This window comes from Paroedura picta, chromosome 3 (assembly GCF_049243985.1).
Source record: "Paroedura picta isolate Pp20150507F chromosome 3, Ppicta_v3.0, whole genome shotgun sequence".
Taxonomy (NCBI): Eukaryota; Metazoa; Chordata; class Lepidosauria; order Squamata; family Gekkonidae; genus Paroedura; species Paroedura picta.
Genome location: NC_135371.1, coordinates 29,027,813 through 29,047,432, shown reverse-complemented (window position 1 = coordinate 29,047,432; position 19,620 = coordinate 29,027,813).

The following is a 19,620-nucleotide window of genomic DNA, read 5'->3' as shown; positions in this document are numbered from 1 at the left end:
GCCCCAGCCATGGCGGCCACCAGAGTGCACCAAAGGTGAGCCGGCAGCAGAGTGGCAGGGCAGCCCCCGAGGCAACAGCCAGGGAGGAGGATGAGGAGAACGAAGCTGTTGTAGAATATTGCGGGTTTTTTTAGCTTTTAGGTTCTGTAAACTGCCCCGAGACTGTATGTCTGAGAGGGGCAGTATATAAATCACTAATTAAAGTTTATATGTTAGAGAATTTGAATGAATCATAGAATCATAGAGTTGGAATGGGCCATACAGGCCATCTAGTCCAACCCCCTGCTCAATGCAGGATTAGCCCTAAGGATCCTAAAGCATCCAAGAAAAGTGTGTATCCAACCTTTGCTTGAAGACTGCCAGTGAGGGGGAGCTCACCACCTCCTTAGGCAGCCTATTCCACTGCTGAACTACTCTGACTGTGAAATTTCCCCCCCTGATATCTAGCCTATATCGTTGTACTTGAAGTTTAAACCCATTACTGCATGTCCTCTCCTCTGCAGCCAACAGAAACAGCATCCTGCCCTCCTCCAAGTGACAACCTTTCAAATACTTAAAGAGGGCTATCATGTCCCCTCTCAACCTCCTTTTCTCCAGGCTGAACATTCCCCTCAACCTATCTTCATAGGGCTTGGTCCCTTGGACCAAGTATGAGTATGAACTGACAGCAGAGATAGCTTTATGTTTTTAAATGTCTGTTCCCTGTGTGTGTTTTAGATGTCATGCTAGCTAAACACTTTGACTTGAAGGAAGTAAAGTGGCATACAAATATTTTAAATAAGTATGTATTATTGGTGAAAATTAAATGTAAATGATTTGTTTTTAAAAATCCGTTTTCTTTGAAAAATGAACTGCCTGCACTTCCTACATCTCTGAGCTGTACATAAATCACTTATGAATGATCTCCCTCTGTGTCTCTGTCTCTCTTAATCTTAGATTCTGGATTTTGGGATGTGCTAAGTGTTTAAAAACTCCCAAGCCTTAAAGAAGGGGGCATACTTGTCTGGAATGCTCCATAAAATATGCTGCCTGCTGATGAGAGCTTGTTTTCCAAGTAGAAATCCCAGATGCAAAGTCTTTAGGATAGAGTTTCCAGCAGATTATTAATTTAAACTGTAAGTGGCTTAAGCGGTGCCACAGCAGTATTAGCTTTGCTTTCAGCTCTCAGTCATAATGGATTTTGCTCCACTATCTAAAAAGATTATGGAGGAATTAGTGTCTCAATAGGTCAAAGCCATCATGGTTCATGATGTGAGGCTTTAATCATAATATTGATGGATAGCAACATATTGCAATTGTCTCTTTTAATGATACAGTTGCTGACCATGTAAAAAATCACTGGGAGCAATTTCCCGATCTGAGTTGTCATTTGGTGCAGAAGTGTCGATTGGTTCTGCTTCAGGAACAGAATCTGATGAATTATTATCACATGCTTTTCGGAAGCAGAATTGGTTGGCTGTAATGGCTCAGTGTAAAGCAGATAATGTACTGATTTCCTGTTGAAGAAATTCACAGCTATATTGTGAGATATCTCTTAAAAGGGGAAGAATTGAATATGGCAGCTCATGTAATAAATTGAAAAGATCATGGGTATTTTTGTAAAAAAAAACCCCTAAAGTTAAGCAATTCTTATCAAAATGGTCACTGAAATTGGAAATCATGAAATTGTAGTATCTTTGAAATGTAACAAAGTTCCTTAGTTAGATGAGCAGTCCGTACAGGAAGGTGGGGACTGCAGGTCAGTGGGAAAGCACAGCATTTGCATGCAGAAGGGATCCCAAAAGGAAGTTGATAATTGTATGATTCAACCTCCCCCACTGCAACCCTCTGTGTTCAGTTTGGGAGAAAGGAGTTAAGCCATTGGTGGGTTGTTCCCTGAATTGCAGCCCTGGGTTCACAAGGTGGTGACCATAATAATAAACTATTTACAACATTAAAATAATTAAAAGTACAATTGCAGCTTCTCTGGTTAGATAAAGGCAAATGAGGACAGCCCACTGCTCTTTTGAACAGCATGCTGCCTTCACTGTTCTTTCAAAGGCTTCCAAGAAGGCTTCTACAGCATCATCTGTGGTGATCTTGGTCAAAGGGAACCAGGGGAAGGTGTCTGGTTGCTGGTTGGTGCCCAGCATTACTGCCCCAAGCCCAGGCATAGTTGTTAATGCTTCTACTCCCCAGCATAGCTCCATACCATCTCCACATGAGCTTCCTCCAGCTTTTGCCACAAGTTTCCCATCAGCTGGGCCTGTTATGTGGCCAAACTAGCTGAGGATGGAGGGAGCTACGAGTGGAGTTGCTCTGTGTCTCAGGGCTCCAATTGAGTCAGGGGAAGGGAACCCTGACATTCCTGTATAAAAATTAGATCATGTAACCTCTTACTTGGTTTTGATGAATCCATCTTATCTATTGAAACTGATGTGAATATTTTCATACGAACAAATATAATTTATTAAATGGTACAGCTGCCACATAGAGAATTTGACTGATTCCTTGCCAATAATGATACATACAGTTCCCAAGGCTATAAATTGCTTATTCCCTGTTATCCTAGATTTAGACTAGATCACTCGCCTTCCTCTTATGCAGTAAGCAACAACAACAAACTAATAATCCATACTATGGTGTCCTTGATTTCATTGAGCATTTTATAAAATTATCTTAATCAACAGAATGTCTTCACATTTGTTACGGTGGAGATGCAAGACTTTTACTTTGGCTGCAATAAGTGGGTAAATAGGAGAAGGAATCTTACTGTCCAGGAAGAGGCATGTAACATACAGACTGAAAGAACGAAGGAACGAACAAACAAACAAACAAATGATCGAACGATCGAACGATCAAACGAACGACTGATTTCCAGAATTCTTCCCTCAGGACTTTTGAGGGCTCCCAAAAAGATGCTGGTAAGTATACACACACAAAAAAATTCCCTGGGTCTCAAGGTGTATAAAGGCTGAGTATGTCACTATTTTTTCTGAAGCAAAGCGAATCTCTGTCAAGTCAGTATCTGGATGAGAAGCCTTCCGAGGACCCTCTTTGAGTTGCATGGGGAAAAGCTGGAATATGAAACCTATAGCAGAGGTTTACCTAGGGGTCAAATACAGTGGGTCTGTGGATTGTAGATCTCTCCAGAATTCCCTTCTCCCATCTGTCCATTCAGATTCAAACAAAGTTTCTTCCCAGAATCATGAGACCCATGTGAATTTAGATCCATATGACTCCAGTACTGGTGGAGGAAGAACACAAAAAATATCAGCAACAGTTAGAGCCTTCTGCTGCTGGGTTGCTGGATTCAACACCTTGTTTTGAATTATATGTTAACAAAATTGCAGTCTATACATTTACAAGCATAGTTAAAGCAAGAGTAAAGGGGCAATTTCCTGAAGTAAAACAGAGCAATTTGGGGGTGCAAATTTCCAAAAGTAAAACAGAGCAAGGGGAATAGAATGCCCCCTTCTCCCCTCCAGTGCTGATTTCCCCCAAGTGGAATATGTAGCTTTACCTTTAGACTTCTAGATAAGAACACATACACAACAGAATTTAAAGCCCAATATAATAACCTAATCAAGGCTGGGGTCAACCTATCTTGATGTTGGGCAGCTGCCAGGGCCTAAGGCTTCTAGCAGGGTTTAGTCACTGATACCACATGCATCTGTGCACCTCCCCTGCTATCTGGCTTTGTAGCATTCCTGTTGTTGTATTCCCATTCAATTGCCAGAAGTCTACTATCCACACTCCTGGATTCCTAACATTGCTATAGATGGTGCACAGCAACTGCAGTCCAGATGAGCATAGGATTTATATAGTAAATGCTCATAATCCCTTCACAATACTGGAGCTTACAGGCTGGTTGTGATGAGGTGATGATGTTAATTTGGAAAGTAGAAATTACCTCTAATTTAAACTATGATGAATGGCTTCACTCCTCTTAATGTAGCATTTGCTTATGGTGTCAGCTCTGGGCATGTGTCCAGTTATTGCACTACAAGACTAAATTTAAACTCACAATATGTGTTTGGAACAACCTTCACTTAAGATGCTGAGGCTGCAGCAAGTAGCATGGCATTATAGTTAAGATTAATATCCTGACTCTTCAGTGGCTTGTTTATAACTCAGCCATGTTAAGACGGAGAGGAATAAAATTTGGAATTCATATTGCCAATCTATATTCCGTGGCCATAATGTATCTTCACCATGCCACAACAAAGGTTTGATACATGTGTTTATGGCATTGGGTCAATCTCTGGTGTTGCCAAGATACACCTCAAGATGTAACTGCTCTGAATATTGCTTTCATTTATGGCTTTCTTGACCTACAATCATGACCTAACCTTAGTGTTCCTTTCACCTATCCCTAGGGTAGCCAATTACATGTTGGGAAATTCCTGGAGATTTGAGAGTGGAACATTGGAATGGTGGGCTTGAACAAGAAAGCAATCTCTGCAGGATATAATGCCATATAGTCAATTTTTCAAAGGAACCATTTTCTCCAGGCACCCCCTTTTACAGCCTAAGTGCTAAGAAGATCTACAACTTGGGGAGTCTCATAAAGGCAGCTGGGTTCAACGCCATGACACTGGAAATTCCAGGGACAGGAGAGGAAGAATGTGATGGAAGTGTGCAGTCTTCTCCTCCTCAGGATTCTCAGTAATAATAATACTTCACAATAAGACATCACTTCATTAACAATAACAACAGATATTTCAAGAATGGAATATCCTAGCATACCCAGCCCAAGGAAGTTGCAATTATGTTAACCAATGCTCAGTTTCTGTTCCCCAATTTTAACTCAATCAAGAAGGGCGTTGAGAACCCCATGCCATAGCAAATGGTTCCGCAGATACCTGGTCCAGACCTCTGCTGATTAGAACTCTGTTTTCCGGCTGAGAACCACTGCTGCATATTACAGGATTGTTTTCTCCTGCTTAGCTATCTCCTTGCTCTTCTCCTTGGATCTCCTTGGACCTCATCTGGACCTCTCCAGACCTCAATCCCAGGATTTTAGGTTGTATGTTCCTTCCCTAAACTTCCCAACTTCCTCCCTCCTTTATTTTATAAGTGTTCCCTCCTGTTGGTATGCATGTGTGCATGTGTGGTTACCTGGGGAATTTGCTCTCAGGTTCCCAGTATAGGTTCTTTCCATTTGTATTTATTATATTTCATTTTGTACACAATAAAATTATGTGTTCATCTTTACAATCACTCCTCTCAATCTTTCTTCATATTTTGGGGTACTGTTACCAAGATCCGCCCTGATTTACACAGGCCAAAGTCCTGTGTTATTCCTCTCTGAAACCCTTATTAGTTAATTTCCCCTTCTCTGGATCTAGTTTGGGTAATTCAGAGACAAGATTTTTAATTGTATGTGTCTTGAGTTCATAACAACGAAAAGGGGGTTCAAAAGGCTATAAATCTTCTATCTCAGCTCCACATGTGTGAGTGGTTTTGTGCTGTGTTTGATTTTTGGTTCTGCATTGCAAACACTGGCCAGGGTGCCTTCAGCATATTATCACTGAGGCTTCTGAACTTTGGTAAACACCAGTTTTCTGGTGTCACAGTGCTGAAGATGCTTCTTTTGTAATGCAGAGATGTCAGCATGTTTTTGGTCTCCTCCCCTTTTCTGCTCACAGTCCTGCATCTACCAGCGGGAGCTCTGCCTTTGTTAGCAATCACATGAACAACTGAGCCATGTGTAAATTAGTAGAAATTACCCTGTGGTATTTATGGCAGTGGAATGCTCCTGATTACAAAGCTATACCTCTGATCAGTGACCATAGAGGGGCACAAGCCACAAAAACACAAATTCAAAGGGTGAGGCAAGCTAGTATTAAGATAAGGCAAGGAGCACAACCACAATTTTAAAAGGTGGGTGGAGGGGAGGGAAGGCACTGGGCACAGCTACAGAGCAGAAAAACTCAAAATTTAAAGGGACAAAACCTGCTTCCTCCCTTGTCTTTCTCTGTCTTTTCCCCTGCCTGGTGGAATGAGCTCCCGGAGGACAACAGGGCCCTGCTGGAATTCACACAGTTCTGCAAAGCCTGAAAGACAGCTCTTCTATCAGGCTCATGATTGAGACCAGTTCAGACAATCGTATAAAATGAATTTTGATAGTCCTTCCCCTTACTCTATTCCTGATCATTTCTTCTTCAAATTAGAAGGACAAAATTGTACATCTAATCCAATTGGTCTAGCCACTTTGATCTGGCAAATAGGATTGGTTATTATTAGTAATGAATTGTTGATTTAAATCATATTTTAACTGTACCTTTGCTAATGGATGTATTTGCACCTATGGATGTAAACTACTCCAAGATTACTAGTTCTATAGGGTAGGTCTATAAATATAAATAATAAATAAATTCTTACGCTTTGCTTCAGTTTAGGATTAAATTTCCGGTCACTTTTCCAACCCTAATCCTATTGCATTGTTTATTCAATGTCACATCCATTGATTGTATTGACTCACCCTGTCTAACCTGCCTTGAGTCCAAGTAAGACTATAAATAATTGAATTAAATTAATTAATTAGGGAGGGAAATGCTTTCCACATTTTAAAAGAAGTTCTGTTTGTTTTTGATTTGCAATGTTTCACCTGTTGTTGTTTTTTGCAAGCTACTGGGGCAGAAATGTTTTAATAAAGAAATAAATGAGCCGAACAACACTCCATGATAAGCTGGTGGCCTAGAGCAGGGGTAGTCAACCTGTGGTCCTCCAGATGTCCATGGACTACAATTCCCAGGAGCCCCTGCCAGCGTTTTCTGGCAGGGGCTCCTGGGAATTGTAGTCCATGGACATCTGGAGGGCCGCAACTTGACTATCCCTGGCCTAGAGAATTCTTTTTTAGGAGGAAGATGGAAGGCTGCCCTCACTCCTAAATGGTTGTCTCAGTCAGGAAATAGTTGTTACCACTACCTTGTCTTCCTCATTATAAGGTAATGTGGACAGGGGGACACCAGACACTGTGCTGCTTGCTCCTAGCTTTCTGTCTTTATGAGGGTACAACAATATCCCAAAGGATGGTGCCAGATGGTCCTTGTGGTAAAACTGCAGATTCCTAGAAGTGCCCAATGCCACGTCCAGGTTTTTTCCTAGTCTGCTAGGCCTCTCATTATGGTGGGAAATTTCCTATTGGCATCATTTTTTGTTTTTGGAGGGCTGCCCGTGGAAGAATTTCCACCATCACAGGAAGCCTAGCAGACCTAGAAAAGGCAATGCAAAGAAATATAGAGAAATAGTTTAAACAAAGATTTCTCCCTTCTTATGTCATTTGTTCATAGGCTGAGTTCGAAATCTGGTTCTTCCCCTCATGTTCACTGAAGCAAATCAAACTTTTTATGCCGGCCATTTGGAAGCCTTGCATTTCTTCTCGTTCAGTACAAAAACAGTACAAAAAATTCCAGCTTGCTCTCTTGCATTCGTTAATGATTACTTCAGAAGTTCTGTCTCAAGAAACAGAGAACCCATTTTACAATAATATGCATACATCCCCATTCATCCATTTAAAAATGTGATAAACAGGCCAGTTTGCTCATTGGCGAAGAAGTGAACCCTGGCTCGGGATGCTACATATTTGAAATTCATAAATAATTATTTCCATAATTCAGCTGCCACTCAAAAAAATTTCAAGCAGCCAACAATAACATGAAAAACTTTTGTGTTGGGTCTGCTGTTTGCATTTTGTCTGATCTGGACCATCTGAAAAATATGTTTTCTTTAGATTTCTATTAAAGCTATTTAAAAAGTTACAAGAATTTAATAACAATAAGACCAGTAACTGTCTTGCTACTGACATGACTGTGTCCTAGTTCAATATGAATATTTATTGCTTCTGTTATAATAGATTTATTACTTCTGTGATAACAGATTCAGTCTTGAAAATATAGATGTTGAAATCCCTGCAAAAATTTAAGGAGTGCCAAGGAGTAAAGAGCAGCAAGCAAGCCCCATCCCAGTATTTTCTGATATCCCAGGTAGTCCCTCAGTCCTCAGGCATAGTAAAGTCCTGTGCACATGAAGACTTTATGGTTAATGAACCTAGAGTGAAAAAACATTTGTTCAGTCGTTCATATATAGTGAAGCATACTTTTATGTTTTAAAATACTTCTAGGAGGCAGTGATTAAAGTAATGTGTGAAGTAGCTTCCAAATAGTCATCACTGAGGTGGTAGCTGTTCTGAGCCTATATATTAGAAAAAGCAGCATATAAATTAATTCCTAAATGAATAAAACTGGGCATCCACATTGGAAGGAAGGAAGGAAGGAAGGAAGGAAGGAAGGAAGGAAGGAAGGAAGGAAGGAAGGAAGGAAGGAAGGAAGGAAGGAAGGAAGGAAGGAAGGAAGGAAGGAAGGAAGGAAGGAAGGAAAATTCGGATAGAGGAGAGTTATGTCAGTATGACCGATTATGCACAGGGCGGAAAGGCTGGCAGCAGCATGGCGGTGGCAGTAATCCCCATTTACGCATGACATTGCTGCCATCCTGGCCCTGATTCTTCAGCATTCCCTTTGTGGCTGTGGCTGCCATTGGAGGCTAACCTCCTCCCTGTGTTATGGTGGCTGGGGGTGGTTCAAATATGCGCCACTCGGCTCTGTGGCGCTACACAGCACCGCAGGGTTTACTGGGACTTTGTGTGCCATTTTGCAGGAAGGTGTAAAATGAAAATGCCTCCTGCCATGATGTTCCCTGGGGGGATGCATTTTGGCATGGAACTGGTCCATTGCCCAAACATGTCCCCCATGGGGTGAAGAAAGTGGCAAACCAGCTTGTGCTATTTTACAGCATCCCCTGTGCATCCTCCATAAATGGTGGAGCATGCTGCTGCACTGCAATGCATTAACAGAGGCCCAGCGCAGCTGCTGCTGTGCATAACCAGTCTATATGATGCCAGGAGGATGAGACTATAAGTTAAACTTGACCTGCTAAGAAAACACAAAAAGTGTAGGAACTGTATGTAGAATAATGCATTTTTTTTTTAAAGGATTGGCTATCTGGGTGGAAGTAAAATATGATTTCAAGACCTTGTTACTGCCGTATAATTCAGAGTCCTAAAATCTGCCTGAGATACCCTAAAGCAAAGGCTATTTATATTTGAACATTTTCTGTAACCCCAAAATGAGATTGGACACATTGCAAGCCACCCTGGCAGAGTTTCTCACAGCTGCGCATACGGCTGGCTGCGAACACGTACACTGACACTAATTGCTAAGAGCCCCGTTCCCCCAGCCATGTTGGAAACTACAGTAACCATCACCATGAGCCAAAATGAACCTGTCATCTCTATTAGAAGTGGGAAAGGTACATTTAGCTTTCTAAAGCATCTTCAACTACCAGATACTCCCTCCACAGCTCTTGCACTCTATCATTCTCAAATACGGCATCGCATTAACTTATGCAGGGTTGGCATAAAATAGATTTAGAAGATTGTTGTTGCTTCCCACAGAGCACCTTTGAGCTGTGTGCTAGTTTTGACTCCCACTCCATATGCTGCCCTTCTCTGACTGACAGAGAAGAGAGGAACATCCTGAGGCTCACAGCCATATAGGCGCTCAGACACACATACTCCTATGGTTCGCCTCAAGCCAGTTTTTGACACTCCTTCACAAAAGATGATGAATTACTTAGCTAAGAGAAATAATAACAACCATTATGCTGCTGAAAGAGGAAGGGCCCTGTGTTATAATGCTAATGGGTACTTTTAAAACAGAGTCTAAAGAATATCAGCGCAGTGTTTTGAACTTCCCTGCCATTTTCAGAAATTTAATTAAGCGGGATATGAGGCGGAGTGATCCTGCCTCTAGATTGAAGACCGCAACGATGCTTTCGAGATTCGTGAAAATCACCTTGCTTACTTTCACAAAGATTTCTGCCAAAAAGTGACCTTTCATATTTGGGAAGCTTGCTTCCACACCAAAAAAGGATAGCATTTTTTCAAATTACTCATTTCAATCTTAGTTAGAAGGATGTTATTGAAATATCATTTGAACACTGTGCTGATCTGAAGTTTCAGCTTTCTTGTACATTTACTCCATTCTCAAGGCAAAACTGTGATCACCTCTTTTCCTGACCACATTAACAAAACTTGCTAGAAATTGACGCTTGCTTTTATATCAGTTGTGTCTAATGTGATTTTGTCTATAAGTGGCTACTAGTCATGGTTACTGAGGGGAACCTCCATTAAAGAGCCATTAAAACTCTGAATTCAAGCCTGGAGGCAACATAAGAGAAAGTTTCACCTCTATGCCCTGTTCTTGGCTCTCCAGAGAAACTGGTTGGCCACTGTGACCGTTTATGCACTGGAGGTTTCATGCTGGGCTGCAGGCTGGGGTTTTAGTTGTGGCGGGTTGCCCCACCTCTTCCTGCATCCACACGGGGGAGCATTTGGCCCAGTGCACCTAATCTGCCCCCTATTTGTGTTCCTGCATGAGAGCTGGGGCAATGAAGTGCCCAGTGCATAAACAGTCTGTGTAAGACACAATGCTGGACAAGATTAACTGTTGAGCTGATCCAGAAGGGCTCTTCATATGTCCCTACATTCTTATACAAACACATTATGAAATGACATAGAACAGGCTTTCTTAACTAGAGTATTGTGAAACCCTGGGATTCCTTGAAGTCCCTGGAAGGGCTTCCTCAATGAGTGGGAGTTAATTATGTTTTATATAGTTTTAAAAAATATTGTTAAACATTTATCAGATGATATGACCATATATGGTCCCCTACATACAATAACATATTATTTGATTCCATCAATACATTATTTTTAACATTGTTTTATTATCTTAATATTTTTATGTAGCAATACTTTTGTATTTTTTTACTCCCATATCGATTAACTTTTATAATTGATTGTAGTTTCTATCAATAAAAACCATATATGGTCATGTTGACCCCCTTCCCAAATGGCCAGTGATGGACCTGGAGGGGGTGGGGAAGGTAGGGGCTGCCAATGGGTGTGTACATAGTTATGCTTCCCCACCATATTCTGCATGATTGTACCACATCTGGAGTTTCTTGAAGCCTGAAGAATGTTTCAGGGGTTTCTCAATGGTAAAAAAGTTGAGAAAGGCTGGCATAGAAACATAGCAAATAAAGTCTTGGATAAACCAGAGCTTTCTGCAGACATAAGGCAACTTTTTCCACATGAAAAGACTTTGTCAAAGAAAATAAATAGGATGAAAAATATCAGGCAGTCTTTCCAGAGTGCCATGAGACTGAATGCTAAGCTCCATCAAAAAGAAAATGTGAATTCTGTGATACAGCTCAATTTGCTTCAGGACTCCAAATTCTAGATCTTTCGTAATATTCTTACACATATATTTGGTTTAAGAAAGAATGAGATTTCCTAAGACTAGAACTGTTTAAACAAGGCTTTATTTATTCTAATATTAAAATTTAACAAAATATATATTTAAGCATGTTTTACAAATGAAGTGTTATTAAACTGATTAAGGGCATACATTCAGTTATGCCTGAGCTGAAAATATACCCCCCTCATATGATGAGGTATATTTGGGGTGCAAATATTTGGTATCCTAGATATTTTTAGGATTTTTTTTTTGGAAAACCAAAACAAATTTTCCCCAGCACCCCAGAAATATCCAGGAATTACTGGGAAGATCAGGATCCAGCATCTTCAGTTTTTGCTTTGCTTTTCTATTTGTCCTGCTTTGTTTCTGTGTATTGGAGGGTTCTGTGGGTTTCCCTGCTGCTTTTGTCAATTTGAAATGAGTTTTGTCAGGTTCAAGAAGGGTTTTCTTTTCTTTGCTGGTGTTCCTTTGTATGGTGTTCCCTTTTTTACACAAAAAAAAAAAACCCTTCCACTTGTTTAGACTTGTGATTCTGTGCTTTGATTCTTGACCTCAGTCTTGTTATGCTTGCAGTGCCACAATTACAGTGGGTTCTGCTGGGCATTCTACACACTGCAACTCATTCTGCTGGAGTTGAAAAATGCTTGCCTTCAGTTTGTACTGCAGAGATTATCTGGTTTGAAATTAGACTTATTTTGTTTGCACTGCCATAGTGGCGCTGATTCTTCTAGACAGTCTGAATACTGCAACTGGTTCTGCTGGGCTTAAAAAACGCAGCCATTTAGTTTTCACTGCAGAGATTCCCTGGTTTAATTTTGATTCTGTTCATCTTGGCACATTGACTTGTGGTTCTGCTGGGATGACTGAGATTTGCAATGGTTCTGTTTTATTTGCTGTTTGTTCTCAGTGATTGCTAATTGCAGGCATGATCCCCCACCCCACCACAGGAAGCAGTTTGCAGGGATCTTGCTCACCCTTGCATAGGTAATAATGGAGAATGCCTGGGGGCACACTGTTCAGGGCAGTTGAGGGTTGAGGGTTATTAAAAGTTGAGGGTTATTAAAAGGACTGACATTTTGGTGCCTATAGCTCTAAAAACAACTCTCTCTGATGCCTGCAAACCTTTAAAGACAGTGGTGTCTTTAAAAACTACTTTCCACAGCATTCCCCATAGAGAATAACAAACCTGAAAATTTTTAATTTTTTAAAAAATCTCTAATATAAATACCATCCTGGAATTTATGGATATAGGGGAATACTGATCTTTTTGGGTCTAATATACCCCAAACTGTACACCCCTAAAGTGGATTTTTCCTTTAAAACTGTCAGGTAATGAACAGACTGTTTCTTGAACAGGGTTTACTGGTTCCAAATTTGAAGGGACTCAATCTAAAATATCTGAGGAATACCTATTTCTTTCACAAATGAATGATAATCCACTGATATAACCTTTATGCAACTTGCTGGACAACATTTAATAAGTACACATACTTCAGCCTCTTGTGATATTTACTGCTTGTAACAGTTTATGAATTCCAAAGGAATTAAAAAAGAAAATTCTTCACATGAGCCTGTTAGACATGAATTCGTTATGATCCAAAACTATCTTGACTAAAAGGAATATTGGAAATATAATTTCTGTATAGTGATTAATTTTATGTCATAGTCAGAAATTAATTTATTTGATCATAGAATCATAGAATCATAGAGTTGGAAGGGGCCATACAGGCCATCTAGTCCAACCCCCTGCTCAACACAGGATCAGCCCAAAGCATCCTAAAGCATCCAAGAAAAGTGTGTATCCAGCCTTTGCTTGAAGACTGCCAGTGAGGGGGAGTTCACCACCTCCTTAGGCAGCCTATTCCACTGCTGAACTATTCTGACTGAATTTTTTTTCCCTGATATCTAGCCTATATCGTTGTACTTGAAGTTTAAACCCATTACTGCATGTCCTCTCCTCTGCAGCCATCAGAAACAGCATCCTGCCCTCTTCCAAGTGACAACCTTTCAAATACTTAAAGAGGGCTATCATGTCCTCTCTCAACCTCCTTTTCTCCAGGCTGAACATTCCCAAGTCCCTCAACCTATCTTCATAGAGCTTGGTCCCTTGATCACTTGCATAGTGTGTCCATAGATTAGGTATGCACATAAAGCAAAGCTTTATTCCTCTAAGGAGTTGAAGACTGTATTTATTGTTCTCCTCTCCTTCATTTTAACCTCACACAAAAAAACCTTGAGAGGTAAGTTATGCTGGAAAAAGTGACTGGCCTCAAGTTTACCTATAAGTTTCATGGGTGAGTAGGGATTTGAAGTTGGGACTCTCCAGGCATTGTCTAAAAGTATACCCATAATTATCAGGAATGGTTGGAAATGAACCAGTGTTTCAGTCCCTGCTTCTCAATTATAAATGAAAACCACTTTTTAAAATGATCTATGGGACATATCTTCTAGAGTATTTTTAAATGTGCTGGGAGGTTGCAAGAGCATTAAAAGTATATACTCATTTAGCTGAATGTGTGAAATCTTCTCTGTTCAAGGATGGAATGGCACTTTTTATATAATCTTAGTTGTAGACTTCAGTTTATACACTTCCTTGATGAAGCAGAAAGTGAGAAGCAGGCTCTTGCCATCTGTTTCATTATCTGCTCTCCTTATATTCCCCATGAACTCTGAAATCTCAGAGCATATATTGATTTCACTGAATTTTTCATAGCAAAATATGAGATGCAGTCCTGAATGTATCTGTCCTGCAAAAAAGAAGAGTTGGTTCTTATATGCCACTTTTCTCTACCCGAAGGTGTCTCAAAGCGGCTTACAATCGCCTTCCCTTTCCTTTCCCCACAACAGATAACCTGTGAGGTGGATGATGCTGAGAGAGCCCTGATATTATTACTCAGTCAGGACAGCTTTATCAATGTTAGTGGTGAGGCCAAGGTCACTCAGCTGGTTGCATGTGGGGGAGTGCAGAATCGAAAAAAGCTTTCCTATGGGGAGTTTTCTTTTGCTTCCAAAGTTTAGCAAATGTCAGCCTACCTGCTGTCACTGCATATGATGCAATCTCCCAAAATGTTTTTGAGATGGGAGCAACATATAATTAAATATAAGACGATCCCAAAATACAAGCAACATCAGCCTCAATACTTCATACAGTGTTATAGTGACTGCCTTTGAAAACTTCTTTGCTCTACTGCAGGGGTAGTCAACCTGTGGTCCTCCTGTGGTCAACCTGTTGTCCTGTGGTCAACCTGTGGTCCTGCGTTTGCTCGCAGGGGCTCATGGGAATTGTAGTCCATGAACATCTGGAGGACCACAGGTTGACTAGCCCTGCTCTACTGCATTCCTGCCATATGTGGAGAAAGATAGCATGGATTACTTCACAAACCAACAATAGTTACTGACAGTATGATATCTCAGGCTAGGGACAGTGTTATTGATCACTGGAACTGGGGTCGAGTGACATAAGAAAGACAAGCAGGTAGAAAATGATTCCTAAGCGTTTGTCTGAGTAGAATGGATACTCATGTTGAGGTGTGTGCACTTTGACTTTGTCTAGGGCCCCAGTGGAGGATAGAGGTGACTTACTAGAAGAAAGAGGAAGTTCCAGGCCACATTGACAATGTCACACAGAATGTGATATCATTATGCTGTGACATTGCTGTGACACTCTGGTATTTGGGCACAGTCTCTATATTAAAAATGGCTGTTACCATAAAGATTGGGTCCAAATACCACATCATCATCCAGGTGTCAGTGTTGCCTGGCCTCAACTAGAGCCAGCGCAATGATTTGGCCATGTCTGCAGAATGAACACCAGCAGACTGCCTCATAAACTCTTCTGGTGAGACTGACTAACTGAATGGAAGATCCAGTGACTGGCACCAAAGAAAGCATGGCTTAAACAGATCAAGGAAGACCTTAGAAGCCAGATTCAAATGAGTAGCCGTGTTGGTCTGAAGCAGCACCTTTAAGACAAACAAAGATTTCTTCAAGGCATGAGCTTTCGAGTGCAAGCACCCTTCGTCAGTGATTGACTATCCACATTGCCACATTGCCAGAACTACTGCCATCAATTGCCAAGAATGGACGCATATTATAAACAAGGCAAAAAAATCCAGCAGCACTACAGCAGTGTATTGGCTGAGAGGACAACCTGCTCCACCAATTGCCAGCTAAAGAATAAAAAGAAGAAAGGAGGATCCTAGTATAATTACTTTCTCCATTGACTTGGATCACATGATATGGCCAAAGTAAGTGAGCCAGGGTTTTGTTACTCTGCCTGCCAGTAATATATCAGACTTTATACTCTGTAATATTTCCTTGTTTGTGACTTTTGCTGCCCATGGAACCCACAGAGGCTTTCTCCAACACCAGAGTTCAAATGAATCGATTCTTCTCTTGTCCAATTTTTTCATTGTCCAACTTTCACAGCTATAAGTGGCTATTGGAAATATGTTCAATCTAATTAATCTACATAACCTTTCTTTGTTTTCACAGATAGCTGCATATATACAGCTCACATAAATCTAGGCTTAACATAAGGCAAATTTAATTTAAATATAAATTATGTCAGTAGTGTTGCAAGTGCAAATTGTGAGGTTAGGCACAAAATGGACAAGGAACAAAATAGACAACGAACGAACTGTGAATAAACAACCTACACCTTTATTTCTCACTGATATCACACAAATGATTTCCAGGAATCAAACTGGATTCAGAGAAGCTACAAGTGAATGAAAAGATTACGTCATCTCTAGGGATATTTGGAATTTTGTGCACCTTAATGGCAATCTTTTAAAATATCTGTTAATTTTAAAGAAAACTTGCTCAAGATGATTCATTAAATTTATCTCACTCACAATTAGCTTGAAAAGATGTATAATATTTCCAGTAGTCATTATCTTTTCTGTATGGCGGATTTCCTTCACATGTGATGGCTTTGTCCATGTACTGTGAACTCCTGGAGTAATATATATTTTTTAAAAAATGGAGAGAAAGTTTGGAGATTACTGTGACTTTAAATTGAAAAATACATATTTTAAAAAAAGTTAAATTACATATTTAGCTGGATTTTTTGTAAGATATCAATTAATTACCTTTTTTTTTTTACTGCTGTTAAACAATTTTTTTGCCCAATACTGGAAAAAAGTATGATACCAAACATGCAAGAATGTTTTGAGAAAGTTAAATGTAATTGTGAAGCTTACAATATTGCAAAAAGGTTCTTTTCATGTGATCTCTGTTGCTAATCAAATTGAGTTAAGTTTGTAAATTATACATTATAATTGAGTTAAGTCTGTAAACTGTATATTGAGTTCAATAAAATAAGTTTTAAAAGATCTGTTGACGGCTGATCAATGATATCAATCAATAATGTGGCAAACTCAAGCACTTTTATATGACATTGATTTCAGTGTTGGAAAAAGCTATATGTATACTTATTTGATTTATATTTTTATTTACTTTAGTGTTCTGTCGAAATTAATGGAACATAAAAGAGCCTAGACTTGACAGGATTATATCCAGTGTAGTAAGCAAACTATACAATTCATTTTCAACAGAAACAGAGTTAATGTTGAGCTTCCACTTTCTTCTAAGACTACTGTCTCACATTGTTGAATTATCACATCATTTTTTCTCGGTACTCTCTGAAGTCTTGGCAGGTGTTCAAAAGTGCATACACCCTGTATGCACTGACTGCCACAGGAGTGTAGACGTAGCAAAAAGTATGGACCTATTTAAGCATACAAAGTCCATGCACATTTATTTATTTCATTGTCTAACCCACCCCTCCCAGCAATGCCGGCTTGTGGAAGTTTACAACAGTTTAAAATCACAATGTAAGACAACATTAAACCATAAAATAGCCCTATACTATAATATTATAAAGTACATCTCAGCAGTATTAATAACAGTCTGCAACCAGACTGCAACCACTTGTATCCATGCAAAACACACTGGAGATATTTGGCTGTGTACATGGACATGGTTTGGGGGTGGGGGCATAGAGCCTGGACACAATCCCATTCTTCTCTGTGTCCACAGAACATCGTGGTTTTTGAACCATAATCTGTTATATTCATATTTTAAAGTACAAAAAGCATCCTCATTCACAGATCAGTTGAGCCACTATGCATGGATTTAGCTCAACCCAAACTAAGCTGCATGTGATCCTCAACTCCAATGCTGCTAGCTTCTCTTATTTCCATTAACTATCCCTGAAAACCCGTGCATTTCTTCAGCAATTATCCATCAAACAGCCAGTGTTATTTGACACATAAAACACAGTGAAACTAAATAAGATTATAATTTAAGTATGCCAGTTCAAATGGTGTGCGGATTGAGCTGCTCGTGTGTGCTCACGCCCACTAATTTGCTAATAGGATTTATTTGTATCTGTTCTGCCAGTGCCTTTGAAAATGCACAGCCATTTCTCATTTCTGGCATAATCTCATTGGCTTCAGCATCGTTTGTGAGACACAACAAAAATAACTCCATGGGACTCCCAACTCAAAGTGGTCTGAAGATAAGCTTTTTCCTGTTGACAGTAATTTGTTGAAATTCCAAAGAAGGAAATATTGTTAGAAGAATAAGTTTTGGTGTCCCAAACAATCTGGAATACTATTATAGGGTTTCTTCTACTTCTTTATTTTATTTTAGTAGCTATTGACCAGCCAGGTCTATACCTACTAAAGGGCCATTTACCATCCTATCTCTCTAAGGACTCTGATAAAATTAAAAGAGGGGTACTCTTTAACAAGTTATCCTAGACTTGCATCCAGAACAGCTGGTTGTTCTTTTAGGTAAAGGTAAAGGTATCCCCTGTGCAAGCCCTTGGGGTGACGCCCTCTAGAGTTTTCATGGTAGACTCAATACGGGGTGGTTTGCCAGTGCCTTCTCCAGTCATTACCGTTTAACCCCCAGCAGCAAGCTGGGTACTCATTTTACCGACCTTGGAAGGATGGAAGGCTGGATCAACCTGGAGCCGGCTGCTGCGATTTTACTCCCAGCCTCATGGGCAGAGCTTTCAGACTGCATGTCTGCTACCTTACCACTCTGTGCCACAAGAGGTTGTTCTTTTACTTTGGGTTATTTCCTGCCTGAATGTTCTCAGCCCTATGTTAGAATATGGCCAGAAATTTAGGCAAACAGTTGCTGGTCTTGACCAAAAACATCATGCCAGAGAAGTGGTGGTCTAGCCTCTCAGCTAAATTTGCCAAAAGGGAATTTAGAGACCCAGGCTAGAATAGCTTTGGAGAGGTGCAAGAAGCAAAGAAATAGAACAAAAATATGTCCTTTTGTAGATTAAGAACTAACACTTATCAATAGCTAGTATGTGTTGATGCTCAGCTGCAGAAGCATCTGAGAACAGTAAAAATGTCCAATTTCACATGAGTTCAAAGTTGGGTGTATTGGCTGAAGGCTGCATATATTCATATGCATAAGAAACATGTGACCACTGGTTTTATATGGAGTTCATTATGATGAAAAGTAGCAAGAACCAAATAACAGGGTTTTAAATATATTTTAAGATCTACACATATAGATAATTTTGTATGATGAAGTTATCAGACATTTAGTTAGCCAAGAATGTGCACCCTTATCAAGTAATACAGCTAGCTGTTGTTATGAGATTATTTTTTAAAACTATAAAAATGGGAAACTGATTGAGGGCTTCTTCTCAGAAGGGGCTCCTTGCTTGTGACCTCTTATCTTTGGGTAAGTTATCTTTATGGAGCCATGTAATTGCTCTTCTTTAATGATCTAGGTCACAGTAATGGATAGTACACAATTGTGTGGAGGTAGTAAATGTTAAATATGCAAACTAGTTCAGTTGTAATAGAGGATTAAAATGGAAGTACAGATTCTCTAACGGTATCACTTGTGTAATATACTCTGCAAACTTAACACATTGTTGAGGCACACCTCTTGACTGGAATTAAATGATGGGATATAGACACATGAATAAGGCAGTTGGGGCTTCTTAAGTGCACACCTATATCTATGATAGATAGATAGATAGATAGATAGATAGATAGATAGATAGATAGATAGATGGATGGATGGATGGATGGATGGATGGATGGATGGATGGATGGATGGATGGATGGATGGATGGATGGATGGATGGATGAATGAATGAATGAATGAATGAATGAATGAATGAATGAATGAATGAATGAATGAATGAATGAATATCTGAAGCAGACCTGATCAGAGTCATCTGAACCACCTGCTTAAGGATGGAGACCATTGCTTGGAGTTGCAGGGATAGTGGCTAAAGTGGGGACACTGTGCCCTCTTGCTTCCTTCTTGAGTG